At 38.0% G+C, this 15,360-nt stretch overlaps 1 long non-coding RNA gene across 3 annotated transcripts; it reads right to left on the bottom strand.

Annotated features, from left to right (window-relative positions):
* Positions 1–9,250: 9,250 nt before the first annotated feature.
* Positions 9,251–14,936, bottom strand: LOC129150366 (uncharacterized). 3 transcript variants are annotated; one of them, XR_008557099.1, is made up of 4 exons: positions 14,676–14,905; positions 14,131–14,272; positions 10,865–11,058; positions 9,251–10,019 (listed from the first exon to the last, which is right to left on the bottom strand). It is a non-coding gene; the product is annotated as an uncharacterized LOC129150366 (long non-coding RNA). The 3 variants fall into 3 exon arrangements; XR_008557100.1 differs by lacking the exon at positions 10,865–11,058 and having other exon boundaries at positions 9,253–10,019; positions 14,676–14,761; positions 14,860–14,936; XR_008557098.1 differs by lacking the exon at positions 10,865–11,058 and having other exon boundaries at positions 9,256–10,019.
* Positions 14,937–15,360: the final 424 nt, after the last annotated feature.

Here is a 15,360-nt window from a genome sequence, read left to right as displayed (position 1 = left end):
ATCAGGAAACTGAGCTCATAGACTTTGTTACTTGAAAGGGTCATTTGGTGGAGATATAATACTACTGAGACTCAAACCTAGACTCCAAGCTCATTCTTTTCAACAACATTTGCAAGAACATTAATAATCTAAGAACTGAGTCCTGACCCTGCCCTACCAATATGATCTGTGTCACTGAGTAGCTCCATGAACCCATATAATTATTAGATTCTTCATGAGAAGAATATTCTCATAATCTTCTCATTCTTTATGCACTAAAGAGTCCATAAAGAATGTGTCTTTTCCTGGAATGGGTACAACTGTCTCTCAGCATCAGACTCTGTCCACTGTGTCTGTGCTAATCACAATGTGCTCCTCACCACCAACTCCAGGAGGAGTATAAGCCTTCAGTATCCTGTCTTTTGGCTTCCTCTTGAAGAGCAGTCCCCTGTCATGACCTTCATGGATCCAGTGATGCCTGCTCCGAGGGCCATAAAAGCCAGGTGACATTTAGAAGGCCAATTTTTAGTAGCAGTAGTTTTTATTCACCAAAGTATTGAGTTACCCACGCTCAGAAAATCATCATCTCATTTTTGTAAGTTACCTAATGATTTGGGGAGCCAGAGGCATCACCAAGAGAAAATCAATAAAAAATATATTGCTTGAGTGCCCACTAAAAGAACTTCGCGTTACATGATGACTTAACAGTAAGTTATTGGAAACGTGACTACCTTTATTGTAAATGATTTTTTTTAATCTACACACAAGAGGAGTGGAGGAGTAATGTACTGTGCCATTATGAACCTGTCAGTCACACAGGTATAAGACATCAGCTCCATCTGGAACAAAATTTCCTGCCACTCAGAAATCATGTTTAACATTAATCTGTTATTCTGATCTGTACTCACTAGATTTTTGATGGACAGATGAACTTATGAAATTTTTAATACAGTCATTTTCTAAAAAGCTGAAAGTTGGAGCTAAATTTACTCTTTGGTAAGAATTAATTGTCATTATCTAATGTCCATTTCCATTGTTCATTGTGCTCTTGCTATCTTGCCATGATTAAGTACTTAGTGAGACACTGCATAGATACACAGAGTATAGACAGTCTGCTCAGAACTGTGGCTAAATAATTGTTGGTGGCATAATTAGGAGTAAGAAGTACAGTATGACACCATTTCAAATAAGTACTAAATTTATCTACTCACAGATGCAGTCAACAAATCATTTTAAACACTTGGTTTCCCATGGGCAGGATAAAGATAGATAAATAAATAAAAATCAGCAAGGCTGTGTCCTGGGTACAGGATTTAAAAATCTATTTTTCATGGGATGACATTCTAAATTAAAATAAATAGTAAAGATTTAAAACACAAATGGGAGACCAAAGTGAGCTGATGAGCAAAAAAAGAGAAGTAAAACAATTTTTAAAAAATCACAGGGAATATAATTGATCTGAACTAGGAACAGTGTTATCAGCTTAAATAATAATAACCACAGAAGTGTCTCCACTATATACCCAAGTGGACACTTTCTTTTGTTGAGACCCCTGGAACTGTAAGGACCAGTACAACCTGATGATTTCTTAGATTGAAGCTGTCTTCAATACTCAGAATTTTAAAATAATCTCCTTCACAAGGGTTATATACTATTTGTTTTCCCACATCACTAGGGGTCACCCACAAGTCAAGAACACCTTTTGAAACAATGCAACTACTTCATAAAGCACTTGCATATTTAGGATCTTTTAATAACCTATCTTAGTATGGAACACACTTATAACTAAAAATTCTTTCTTGTTACCTAAAATTCAAATTTAACTGGACATCTTCTGTTTTTATTTTCTAAATCTGACAACCATACCCCTAAGTCCTGAGAGGCAGAAGGGACGGTAGCCAGCTACTTGGTGCACAGCTGAGATCAGACTACAAATCTCAAGATAGCTCTAAGCACCTTTCAAAGAGTTGTAAACCCAGGAAGAAAGTCACAGCTAACCTAACCTGAGGAGCAAATCATTAAGCACAAAAATGAATGGGTCAGGAGGAGTACAAAAGGGAATTTGTCTTTTCCTGGAATGGCCAGGAAATTTTTTTCAATTTTTAAAATAATTTGAAATTTATTTTTTTTAAATGTCTCTCCTAATTTCTGAAAGTGTCTCTCCAAAACTCAGTCTCCCAAATCCACATTAGAGTCCCTTCACCAAAACCTTGACCCTCATCTAGATCTGAATTCCTGGGCGAGGCCGAATAGAAGTCATCAGAATTCGAAGTACGCAAAGATAGAGAAATATGTGTTAACGTGGTTAGGAGATTCAGCACCGCGGACAGTGGTTACTATTGTGGTAGAGGACCCACATCCCGTCATTCTCACTGTTATTGAGTGCCCTGGCTTTGGAGATTTGCTTCTCTGTGAAACCAGCTGCGTGTTCTCTCAAGTTTCCAATCAGTTAATGGGTTAGCTCACCACAGTGGCAGATAAGGTTTTCAAACAGATGTTGACAACATTTGAGGAGACTTCTATCACAACTATAGGCCCATCTTTCAGTTTTTCTTTTTCTCTCTCTAGACCTTTTCTCCCTTTTCAAATTTTCTTTCACTTATTTTTTCTCTTTTTTAAAATATTTACTTCATAGGTTGTCATGTATCCTGTATAGTCCTAATGAGGATCCTCATAACTAAAATAACATTGCACTTCAGTAATCAAGATGTCAAAGGAGAAAAGGCAAAACCATAGATGCAGACAGTGGATTAGTGGTTTCCAGGGCCTGAGGGAGAAGGGTACGGTTGGCTACAAAGGGGCCCAAGGTGGGGGGGGGGGGGAGTGTGGAACTGTTCTATAGCTTTATTGTAGTGGTGGCTGCACAATTGTATACATAGGACTATATATTATATGGGATGAATTATGCTGCATGTAAATTATACCTCAATAACCTGATTGAAAAAGATGTCATAGAAAAGAGAAATATTTAACAACTAGCTTTTCAGTGTAAATGATGGTCAGTCCTGCCCACAGGTCTGAAAAAGCAGCTGAATTAATTATGTTTGCTCTGGAAACTTCATTTAAAGAGAGACATTTACAACTAGAAATAATTCAGATGTTGGTAACTAGAAGTAAAAGGCTAGACCTTTTGGTGTGACTCTAGAAGGCAAAAATTGTGCCAATGAGTGAAAGTTAAAAAAAGGTAGAATTTCTTTATCCTAAAATAAAATGGGCTGTATTTTTATCCCTGAGGGAAGATATTTAAATAATAGCTAGATAACATTCCATCAGAGATTATACTAAAGAGATTTGGCATTAGATGGGAAGTTAGATTAGATATTAACTAACATCCTTTCAACTCTAAAATTTTATGAAATTTACTCAAATTTATATGTATTTATCATGTTTCATTCTTACTATAATGCATTGTTTTTCAAAAAGCATCTCTCTCTGGTGATCAGTTATGACTGCTTTCTCCTTAGACGACAAAAACATATTTATTATTCCAAATTAATTACTCATTACATCAATAATCATTACTTTTATATAAGAAGGACAATATTTGCATTAACTTTATTCTTTAAAAGTACAGAACAAATTGTTCTGTGCATAATGATGATCTATTAAGGACTTGTTTATTTGTTCCACTGTTTCTACAGAAATACTGCTCAGCTAATATATTAGATTGTTCAAAAAAAAATAGCCACCCTCTCCTCAAACCAAGAAAATTTCATTACACATGGAACTTAGTATGATTTGAAATCTTTAAAATGACATTTCTACAACCACTAGATTTTTCTTTTACATTTTTTCTTCTGTGGAAAGTGAAGTCATTAATGACCTCCTATTCGCATCTAGAACCCAAAAGTCAAACATTTTGAATGTTTAATATGTCCCAACGGATTTGGCATCCTTTGATGCTGCTTTTTTACTGGAATAAAATGTTCAGTGGTAGGGATATTAAGTTGCTGCCCTTCTAAGATTATAAAAAAATAGGATAAACTTTTCTTAAGTCAACCACTCATTTCAAGTAAATAAATGGTAACTGCTTTAGTATTAAAAGTTGAATGACAAACAATATTTACAAGTTTCCTGCCAGTCATGAGTTTAGATTTTCACATTACAACATTCTAGAAAAATCACTGCCAGAATTTTCAAAAGCTTCTTCAAAGAATTCATGCATATCTAAAGAAATTAGGCTTGTTTAAAGAAATCACAGGTCATGTAACTTTTGTTCTTATCTTCATGTGAGCTAACTATATGAATATTGGCTAAGTAACTTTTTTTTACCAATCTATAAAACAAAGTCTGGATTTCTTCCCTAATATGATATATACAATTCCCTAATAATTAAATATTGATTGTATATATCATATTCATAATAAAATCAGGCCCCAATTTTTTGTTAACAATTGCAATCACCATACAGGCAAAATTCTAATTGTTAAGTACAAATCTAAAAATAAATGTAACAACAAGTAAAGTAATAAAACCAGTTTGGTGCTGTGCATCAGATCATAAGATGCACTGGGCCAAATTTCAACTTTGTTAGTTCTCCTTGCTTAAAGTGGAATTTCATATACAGAATAGAGACAGAAGTCATTGAATATTGATGGAAAGAGGTAGGCTTTCTCACTCCTGTTATATAAATACATAATACGAAAATCTATTAAGCAACAAGATGAGCAATATAAGAAGCAGCACGACAATTACAATTTTACCCCAGAGCCATGGTTCTCAAACATGACCTTGCATCAGGATTACCTGCAAGGCATGTGGAAGGCTTGTCAAAGCAGATTGTTGACCCCACCACCAGAGTTCCTGATTCAGCAGGGCTGGGTGGGACCCAAGAATCTGCATTTCTAACAAGCTCCCAGGTGATGCTGTTGCTGCTGGTCTGGCGCCATAGAGAGAAGATATGGTTACCCCTGCACCAGGGAGAGCACTTGTGTGAGAACCAGGACCTTCAATGCCAAAGGCAGGTTAAAGGGGAAGTTCTGGAGAAAGATGCCTGGGTTTACTAGTATATTCCAGCTTCCAAGCATTAGTTTTTCCATCTATAAAATGGGTATTACTCTAATGTCATTCAATTATATCATTCATTTAAATTACTTGGCATATTCTCAAGAATCATTAGCTGGTATTATTAGCTGAATGTTTAAAAAAGACCCATAACATATAAGTTACAGTTTCCATAAAAAGAGAAAGTTGTATTAAATGTTGTAAAACACTATGGCTCTAAAGATATTTTTCATTCTCCTTATTTAAAACAATTTAATATTAAATCAATTTAACATCTGTTAGGCTCTGCTAAGTGATTAGGGGCATAAAAAGGAGGGTGATACAAGTGCCCTGCTGTTGCCTGTGAGAGGCTCCACTCTGGTTAGACAGAAAGACCATATCCACATGAAGCAGTTAGACAATAATAATAATAGTATGTGAGGAAGTGCCCTCGTTCAGACAGTTTAGAAAAAAACATAGCTCTCCGAACTTCAAAGAGGACATGTTCCTTAAGCTTCACATGAAAGAATATGTAGAATAATAATAATTAATTAATTAACTAATCTTGCAAAGCTTCCGGGGCCATCTATATGTTATCTCAGATCATCCCATTTTATAAATGAGGAAAAAACAAGGCATTTGATCAAAGTCACACATTTGATGTGGTCCAACTAAGACTTATACTGAGCTTTTCAGATATCACATGCTCTTTGCATTATACTGTGGGGTAGAGGGCAATTTAACCAAGTCCATAGAGAGAAAAAATAACTATATGATAGTCAAGAAATGGGTCAATATATATTGGTCATGAGATGTAATTTAGAGATAAATAGCCCACCAAATTAGTTACCACTGGATCTGGGCAGATGGTAGTTATGGGAATTCCTGATATCCATTTTGAGAGTTTACTCTTTATCTTGAGATCAGTAGGTTGCTACTGAAAATTCACTATCTGTGTATAAGCCAGATTTAAAGAGAAGTAGGTGATCTTGTTCATTCATGTATTTATTTATTCAACAGTGATTTATTGGGCACCAAATAGATGCCAGGTGTTGTGCCAAGTCCTGGAACCACAAAGTTGTAAAATATATGGCCCTACCCAGTCATTGTGGCTCAGTGGTTGAGTATAGACCTGTGAACCAGGAGGTCACGGTTCAATTCCCACGGTTCAAATCCACTGCTTCTTAGTGGATCCTACTCTCTAGCCCCGAAAGCAACCACTCTCTGACTTTTATCACTCATGATTAGTTTCACCTGTCCTATTACTTTGCATAAATGAGATCTATGTACGATTTTGTGTTTGGCTTCTTTCCCACAACTTAATTTCTGTGAGTTATTCATGTTATTTAATGTTCATTCTTTTTCATTGTTGAGGCATTATACTCCATCATACAAATATACCACAATTTATTTATACATTCTCCCATTGATGAACATTCTTTTTTTTATCTTGAGTAAATACTTTTGAGTGGATTTGGTGAGTCATAGTAGGTATAGGCTTAACTTCATAAGAAACTGCAAAACTTCTCGTTATTGACTTTTCACCTGTTCTATGGACCTAACAACTTTTCCTCTGGCTAAATATTGCCTTACTATTTATTAATTCTTCCCAGGAATTAAACTGAGCAAAAATTGGGACCTTCCCACTAGTAGCTATTGGACTGCCATTTGCTGTAAATACATCTCATGTATTTACACATGAATTTTTTCTAGCCCCTTTCCCTACAGTGCAGCACCCCAATGTTCAAAAACTGACCTTTACACTCTCAATGGACAAAACCCTGTACCATGGCAGAGGACAGCATCCTTACAAAGTAAAACCTTTGGAGCTCAAGGAATTGAATTGGAACAAGTGATAAGTGGCTGGCCTGGAAAACAGCTTTTAAAAACGATATAAAAGACCTAGACTTCATTTCATTACCTTGACTTTCTATCCCCTAACCACACAGTTTTTTCCAATCTGTACCAGAAATAGACTTTATTATATGATGTATGTTAGGGTCGGGGAGAGAGGAACAAGAAGAGAACAGCTGTGGTAATAACAATTACTTCCTTCCAAGACATGCTCGTTCAGTAACAGTGACAAAACTCTAGCACTTTATCATAATTCCCCCTTTCCAGAGAGTGGACACATTACCTGAGTTTTATTTCCCCAAAGTGCACTCCTCAGCACTTCAATATTGTGCTGGAAGCATGCTTAGTTTATCCTCCAGCATACTCAAATGAGCCAAAAAAGAAAAAAAAAGGCCAGCCCATCTGCCAGATTTTAAGGGAAGTGGGCATATAGGAAGAATGTGTGCCTACATGTGAAAGGGAAAATAAGGGAGCATTCTGGAAATGTTCAAAGGTCTTACATGCATAGGCATTACTAATGGTAGTACATGAAGCAGCACCTACATCCTTCCCGATGCAGGGGTGGGGTGGGGGACATCATGAACAGAATGCAAAATGTACATTTCAAGAAAATCTGTGGCAGAACCATTGACTTTAATGGCCTCACTTTATAGGTCACAGTTTATAAAGGGGTGGACAAAAGTAGATTTATAGTTGTGAGTATGTGAAACAGTTTATTCTTATATTTTTATGTATTAACTATTGTATTATTTTCCATACAAACAACTGTAAGCCTACTTTTGCCTCACCACAATATAAATAATTGTGATCATACTGTGAAACAGCTATATAACACATTACATAAAAGTATGTATTAGAATGATATAAAGATATTTTTGCTTTGAAGAAAATGTAATTTTAATGATTTCTTAATGGTTTATCATATGATAGACTATGTAATAATTTATTCAAAACACCCCCAATATTGTATATTTGGCCATTTATTTGCAACCTCTTCTTTTGCTCTCCCTCTGTCACTATGCTACAGCCAACCTGGCTTTCTTTTAGGCCTTTGAACGGCCCTCTCTCTTGTCCCACCCCAGCCTCTTGCTAGGATGCTTGTCCTGCACTCCTTACACACCTGGCTCCTTCTCACCTCCAGGTCTCAGCTCCAGTGTCACTCCAGCAGGTAGACCTTCCATCACAGCAGATACCTCTCCCTGTAATTCTTCAACGCAGAACTCCGTTTTCATATGTTACCTGTATTACACTATCATTTTATTCACTTGTTTATGTTTGTTGTCTGTCCTCTTCCTGGACTTCATGTGAGCAGAGTTGCACCTCCACAGACAACTGTCATGCTTAGGAGCTGAGTATCACTGACGTAGGTAAAAATAACAAACTAAGGTGTTGTAGAGGGAAAAGCTCACAGGCTAATCCCACTAAAGATTACACAAATTGAGACTTTAGGAGGGAAATGTTAAAGGAAAATAATTACTAGAATAATAATTTATACATGTTTAAAACACTCGATATCCTGAAAGTAGGCAGCTTTCTTCAAGTATTAGTTTGAAATATAATGTGCCAGAGGCTCCCCCTAAGTGTCCTCAAGCCTGCCTACTCCCTTTCTCCTTCCATAAAGGGTACAATTTGCCCCAACATATTACCTCACCCTTTGAACCCCTGTAGAAATTATTTCATCCAGAGATTTCAGTGTGTTTACAAATGTAAATTAACAAGCCTCATTATTGTTTCTTTCCACAGAGATGGTTCATTTAAGTAGCACAGAAATTTACCTTAGTGGCCTGCGCAAGGTCAGAAGTCCTCTGTGTAATCTGTCAATGAATATTCAAAGTATAAAAATACACTGCAGTCTCATTGCAGATCCAAATTCATTGCATCCAAGTACGACCGGAGGAATGAATGCTTTCCTTAATCTCGATAGCAAGGCTCCTACCTGTTGGCCTTTCCTCAGCCTCACTAAGCACCCACATGCCTGGAAACCCAGACTTTAGCCCTCCTCTGTCCTGTCTTATCTGCCCCAAAAGCTGAGTGGGAACAGAACATGAATTTCTTACAGATATTTTTTATGAATCACTTTAATTAAATAAGTATTTGGAAATATTTCATTTTGTTCCCCCAAACTTTTCTATGTATTAAATACTTGCTTTGTTGCCACTCACTTTGCTAGACTCAGGGAACACTACAGTCATGCTCCTCCCTTCATGGGAAGGACTGACAGTTGTGGGGGCCTGATGCGGCGGAGGCCAAACATGGCGGGGATCTCCCTTTTCCACCTCCCGCGCAGAAAGAGAGATGAACGAACCGGTTCTAAGTGGAGGCGGCTAGGGATTGAGAAATATTAGAAATAAAGAGAGGAGAGATAGATTTGAAAGCTGGGGCTGGGTGGATCTTCTGTGCCTGGCTGAGGCCACAGAACAGATCCAGACTGCAAAGCTGAGGCTTTATTTATAATCAGGGACAAACAAGGCAATTAACAATGTTCTTGTAAGTTTCACTTGTTTTGGCAGCACTTGCTGCCCCTCCCACAGCCCACTAGCTACCCAGGAAGGATCTAGGGATCAGTTACAGGATTAGGCTTAATTATGCTGGGAGGGGTCTGCCCTCCAAACGAACTTGTTTGTGATCCTGCCACAGGTCAGTCCGAGGCTTAACCCTATAACCGCTTCCTACATCTCACCCTTTCTTTTAAATTTAAGCTACTAATAATGGAAGTAAAATTTAAACATCAAGAACAAATTTCTGACTATTAAAACATTAAAAAATCAATGCCAATGCAAAACCCAATAACAAAACAATGCCAATGCAAAATCCAGACATGGCTATTAATAAAACAATGCCAATGCAACACAACAATAAAGAAATCAAACTACAGTAACATTTTCCTACTAAATGCAAGTTTCTTTTGCTGATTTACTCAGAGTCCTCAGACTTGGCTGTGCATGGCCAGAAACATGATAGAAGAAGTAGCTTCAACTTCTTGCTTTTCCACAATCTGCTGTGCTTCAGTCGTTTTCTTCAGATGACTCCATGTTGGCACCTCAGTCCCCTGTGTAGCTTAGCTTTCAGTTTTCTTCTTCTTCCGCTTTGCTGTCACCAGGGCAGCTCTCAGTCCTTTTGAGGAAGGGACACAGGATCTTCTCTGGGTCCATTGTGGTGATGGACGTAACGCTCTGACACCCAAATTGGCTGCATTGCTCCTTCTGGAAAGATATAAAACACAACCTCTTCCCCACATTATTACTGAATCTGATAAAACTCTTGTCTGGTTTATGCTTCCTTCCACCTAGCTGACTCAGTGGAAGCTATTGTACAGGAGGCCTGATGCCTTTCACCTGCTGTACAATCCTTTGCATTATAATTCAAAATTTTTAAAGTATAAAAAGCATGACTGAGCCTCTTTTGAGGTGACACATAACACCTGTCTCCCCCTTTTTGTTTTAATAAAATATTTTAAGAGTATGATTGGCTCTTTCCACTATTGAGTGACATCCATTTTGTCAGATTTGATTAAGTTTAAGTCCTCGGGGATTTACCCCTAAAGTTGGCACAGAAAGGAGGATAATATACTGAGGACATTGCTTCCAATAAAAACATGGACATTGTCCTTCTCTAATAACATTTTAAAGGCTGAAAATTAAATGAAAAGTTCCTCTGAATTAGTGTGCCCTATAGTAGCTGTTTCAATAAATTTGGTCATACTTACCACATAAGCACTGTTACTATAGGTTGATGGGCTCTGTAGCAAAATCTGTTAAGGCACAAATAAGAGCTTGTATTTCTACTGAAATATAAAAAGTTTGAAGGATCTTTGCTCCCCTGCTGCAGTAGAACCAGCCTTTTCGGAACTGGATCCATCTGTAAAAATGGTTAATGCCTGAGGTATAACATCTCTTTTAATGTGGCAGCTAATACTATTCCCTGTGTTAAAATAAGGCAAGCCCCTAAGTCAGGGGTCCTGGTAAAACACAAAACATCAAACATTTTGACTTCTATGCAGAAGGGTGTGCACACATGGTCTGTAAGCGTGCACACCGACCTTTCTTACCCTTGGTCCTGGTCAACCTGCAGCAATGGACAGGTGCTGACTGCTATCATGGCAAGGCATCTTCACTATCTTTATTTCTGGACTATTTCTCCTCTGTTCTCAGAGGCCACTACTTATTTTGTGGCTGGAAACAGTCCTATCAGGTCCTCTCTGGGATCCGTTGTTGCAGGAATCCATATGGGCTTTGGAGTTTTCTGGAAATATAAACATATTCTCGACCAAAGGTTAATAAAGAACTCTTTTCTATAAATTAGACTTGGGATCCTTTTGATTTTTGTCCAAATGATTTTCCTTTGGCTTATTTTGACACCATAAGATTTTTCATGGGTGCCTTATCAGCATTATAAATGAAAAATAATTTTTAAAGTAAAATTTTAAAGCAATTAAGGCTTGATGTAATTTACTTACAGGATATTTCTTACAGGATATTATTCTACTATCCTTTTTTGATTAATTATTATGAGGCTATTCTAAAAAAATTTTAATGCAGTCTTGATGACTTTTATTTTTAATTTTTGCACAAGAATATGACTGCTTTGGATTCATTGGGTGTTAAGCAATTTTACCACAAAATGAACTACCAATAGAAATTTTGGTTAATACTTTAGAAACAGCTTTTTGTACAATTAGATTTTTCTTGAATATTCACTTATTTCATTTAGCCAATTTAAATTAATCTGAAAACTTGACTATTTTACTGTCAAAATTTAGTACTCTAACAACAATCTTAGTTTATCCTGTAAATATTAATGGAAAGGGTTATTTTGCATCCTGGAGAAAGCCCTGAGCATTCCTGGATTTAGGCTGGATTTAGATATAGGGCAGCTGCCATCGGCCAACTCTCTGTTGCCTGGGTCCCAATCTAAGCTGGGCCAAGTCTCCTTCTGTTATCTGGGTCCAGATCTGATCTGGGCCAAGTCTCTGTATGTTGCCTGGGTCCCAATCTGAGCTGGCATGGGAAGCGCGAAGCAGCCATGGGGCAGGAGACCTCCCTCAGAAGGGGCGAGTATTCAAGCCCCTGTAATGTTGGGGGGGTGAGGATCTGTGCCCCACCTCTGTTGACCCCCAAATTCTCTCCTGATGGCCCCTCTGCGACTGTGCCTGTCTTAGGTTGTTCCTCCCCTGAGGAATCTTACCCGTCTTTGACTAACCAGCCATTCTCCGGGGCCAAGCAGGGTGATGTGAGGTTCAGTTCTGTCTCCTTGGTAGCCTATGCCCCCATGGCCTCCACACCCAGCACCTGCCTTGGGATCCCCTCGCCGGCTGGCGGGGCCCCGGCACTGATCACATATCTTGGGGAACCCAGGTTTCTTCTCCATGGAGGGCCCAGCTCATGCCATTGAGCGAGAGACAGATCCATGGTACCAGCCACCATGAGGCTTCAACCTCAGCATGAACAGAAAACTCAGGCAACAGCTGTGGGCAATTGGAATGCTTGAGTGCCTCCCCAGGAGGCCTTCCACACCCTGGAAAGGGTTAAATCCTTTCATGTCATTTTTAAATTGCTGCCAAATATTCAAAGAATTAGTTTGTAAGTTTGTTTGGGATAAATGTACAATATGCTGTTGTAAAATATCAAAAATTATAATGAAATTGTAGAATAATATCATGTAAGGATATTCTTTGCTCTAGGCCATGGCAATTCAATTTCAAACTGGCTATCAATTTCTTTTTGTATAGACAAGGTTTTAACCAGTTAATGTCCCCTGGCGAAAACTTTACTAATATGTTAATTAATTTTTATTTGATAAAGCTTTCCATGTGATTCCAGGTATCAATCGGTTTAATTAAAAATATATATTTGTTTTAAGAGAGAACAGACTTTTGAAACATTTCGGGGCCCATGAAATGTCTAAAAGCTACTCTAAAAACCTTGAAATACACTTGGAAAGATCAAATATATATATTTATATATATATATATATATATGATTTGAAGATTATATACTTAAATTATCTTAAAGACTATCAATTACATTTAATCAGATCACAGGATTAATCCTCCTTTTTAAATCAGACCAAGAAGTAACATATTTTGAATTCCTAATTATTTAAGAGAAAACACATTTTATTTTCTCAAAAACACGTTTTTATATTTTAGGTATTATTACCACATTTATATAATTTCTCCCAATTCAATTTGAACCTTAAACTTTCAGAGCTTTAAATTTTAGGTAGCAAAATTAAATACTTAACATTTCTCAAATCAATAATACTTTTACATTTTTAAGGATACATTTCAAATAAAATATAAGGCATATTTAATTAATAGATTAACTTCTATCCTCTAGACTTCATGCAATGAATACTATGATCAACATTTCAGTATTATAACAATTCAATACATTTAGATCATTTAAATTTATCATTTGATTTAGTAAACTTCCAAGTTCTTTTAAATTTCCAGCCGATAGGCCTGGCCCAGCCTCTAAATTTCAAAATGGTCACAATTTTCCTGCTGGGAAGTCAAGAAGCAAACTCTCAGCCATTCATATGTAAACTTGACTATTTCCTTCCTGCTATTTACTTGCCTCTGGCGGGAAATTTCAAGAGTTACTTTAGATGTCTTGGGAAACTGGCCTGTGTTTCTTTCTCTGGTTCATCTTTGCCATTTTTAAGGCCAAAACAGTCTCGGGTTTTTATTCTGTACACAGCAAAAAGTCAAGTTCAGCTCAAAACTATGCGCACTCGTTTTTAAACTGGCCTTTTCCCTTTACATGTGCACAGAAACCCCAGATGCATTTATGAATTTGTAAAAGCTTTAAGTCATTAGCTGGAAAATAAATAAAGATGGCGAAGATGAGGCCTCTCAAGGTGGCCTTTCCCCCACCTCCTTGTTTCTTCAGGGGAAGTTTCAGTAATGGTCTGGCATCTACTGTTTTTATCTTATTTATTTTTTCAATTTATATTGTTATTTTTATTTCTTTATTTTTTAAGGAAAGAAAAAGATTTTTTAAGATAAAGAATTATTGGCAGTTGCTGAGAAGTTCCTTTTAGACTTGCACCCTTCCACTGCAGGAGGCAGAAGAGGTGCAAATGGTATTCACACAACTGCTTTCTAACCTTTTCCCAGGTTTCATCAACAAAACTTAAGAAATCAAGAATCTGACTAGGCTTAACAGAGCATAGTTTAAAGCATTTTTGAGGATTACCCACATTTTACACCCGGCTATTTCAATTCAGTTCAATACAATACACTCCCCATTACCTTACATTTCTTAAATCTGTGGCGCATGCAATTCTTGGGAGCGATCCCTTGCCTCTTACCTCTTGTTGTCTCTTTCATGGCTCACATTGGGCGCCAGAATGCGGGGGCCTGATGCGGCGGGGGCCAAACATGGCGGGGATCTCCCTTTTCCGTGTCCCGCGTGGAAAGAGAGATGAACGAACCGGTTCTAAGTGGAGGCGGCTAGGGATTGAGAAATATTAGAAATAAGAGAGGAGAGATAGATTTGAAAGCTGGGGCTGGGTGGATCTTTCTGTGCCTGGCTGAGGCCACAGAACAGATCCAGACTGCAAAGCTGAGGCTTTATTTATAATCAGGGACAAACAAGGCAATTAACAATGTTCTTGTAAGTTTCACTTGTTTTGGCAGCACTTGCTGCCCCTCCCACAGCCCACTAGCTACCCAGGAAAGATCTAGGGATCAGTTACAGGATTAGGCTTAATTATGCTGGGAGGGGTCTGCCCTCCAAATGAACTTGTTTGTGATCCTGCCACAGGTCAGTCCGAGGCTTAACCCTATAACCGCTTCCTACAGACAGTAAACAAGAATCAGCCACACTGTGGTCAGTGCTATGAAGATGACAAACCTGATCAGCTGGGTGAGGCAGGTAGGAATGGATGGATCAGGGGCGTCTTCTCTAAGAGATGACAAACCTGGTCAGCTGGGTGAGGCCTGGAGCATGAGAATAAGTCAGACTTTTCCTTTGCATGTTTGTACGCTTGCATCTTACAGATTTTCATTTCTAATAAAGTAAATACTTAATATCCCACAGAAATAAAAAGCTCTTTGGGCGTTGTCTTTTTGTTTTTCCCAGAGTATGAGTATTGAGACCAAAAACTTAGAAAACCTCTCTGGTATATCCCCAGCTGTGATTGGTCCATTTCTTGCTCTGACCTCATAAGGAGCCATTGTGATGGAACTGCAAACCACACCCCAGCCGTGATTGGTCCATTTCTTGCTCTGATCTCATAAAGAGCTATTGTGATGGAACTGCAAACCACACCCTGTCAGGAGCCAAGAGTTGGTCAAAGGATTAACTCTGACCTTACTTCAGTAAGTTACTGAAACAGAAACTCACGGGAACTAGGCCCACTTCCTCTTGCCTGAGGACAAAGCATTCCTTCTGTAGCCGCCCTTCAACTGCCACACCATTTATCTATAGTCAGCACCCTTTTCGACTTTAGCCGATTATCTAAATCCACATGACCCGTTCAGCCCCCACCCCTCCTAGGCATCTCCCCTTCTAGAAACCACATATAAGGAATGCTGTA

This window comes from Eptesicus fuscus, chromosome 9, assembly GCF_027574615.1.
Source record: "Eptesicus fuscus isolate TK198812 chromosome 9, DD_ASM_mEF_20220401, whole genome shotgun sequence".
Classification (NCBI taxonomy): Eukaryota; Metazoa; Chordata; class Mammalia; order Chiroptera; family Vespertilionidae; genus Eptesicus; species Eptesicus fuscus.
This window is presented reverse-complemented; position numbering and strand designations above follow the sequence as displayed.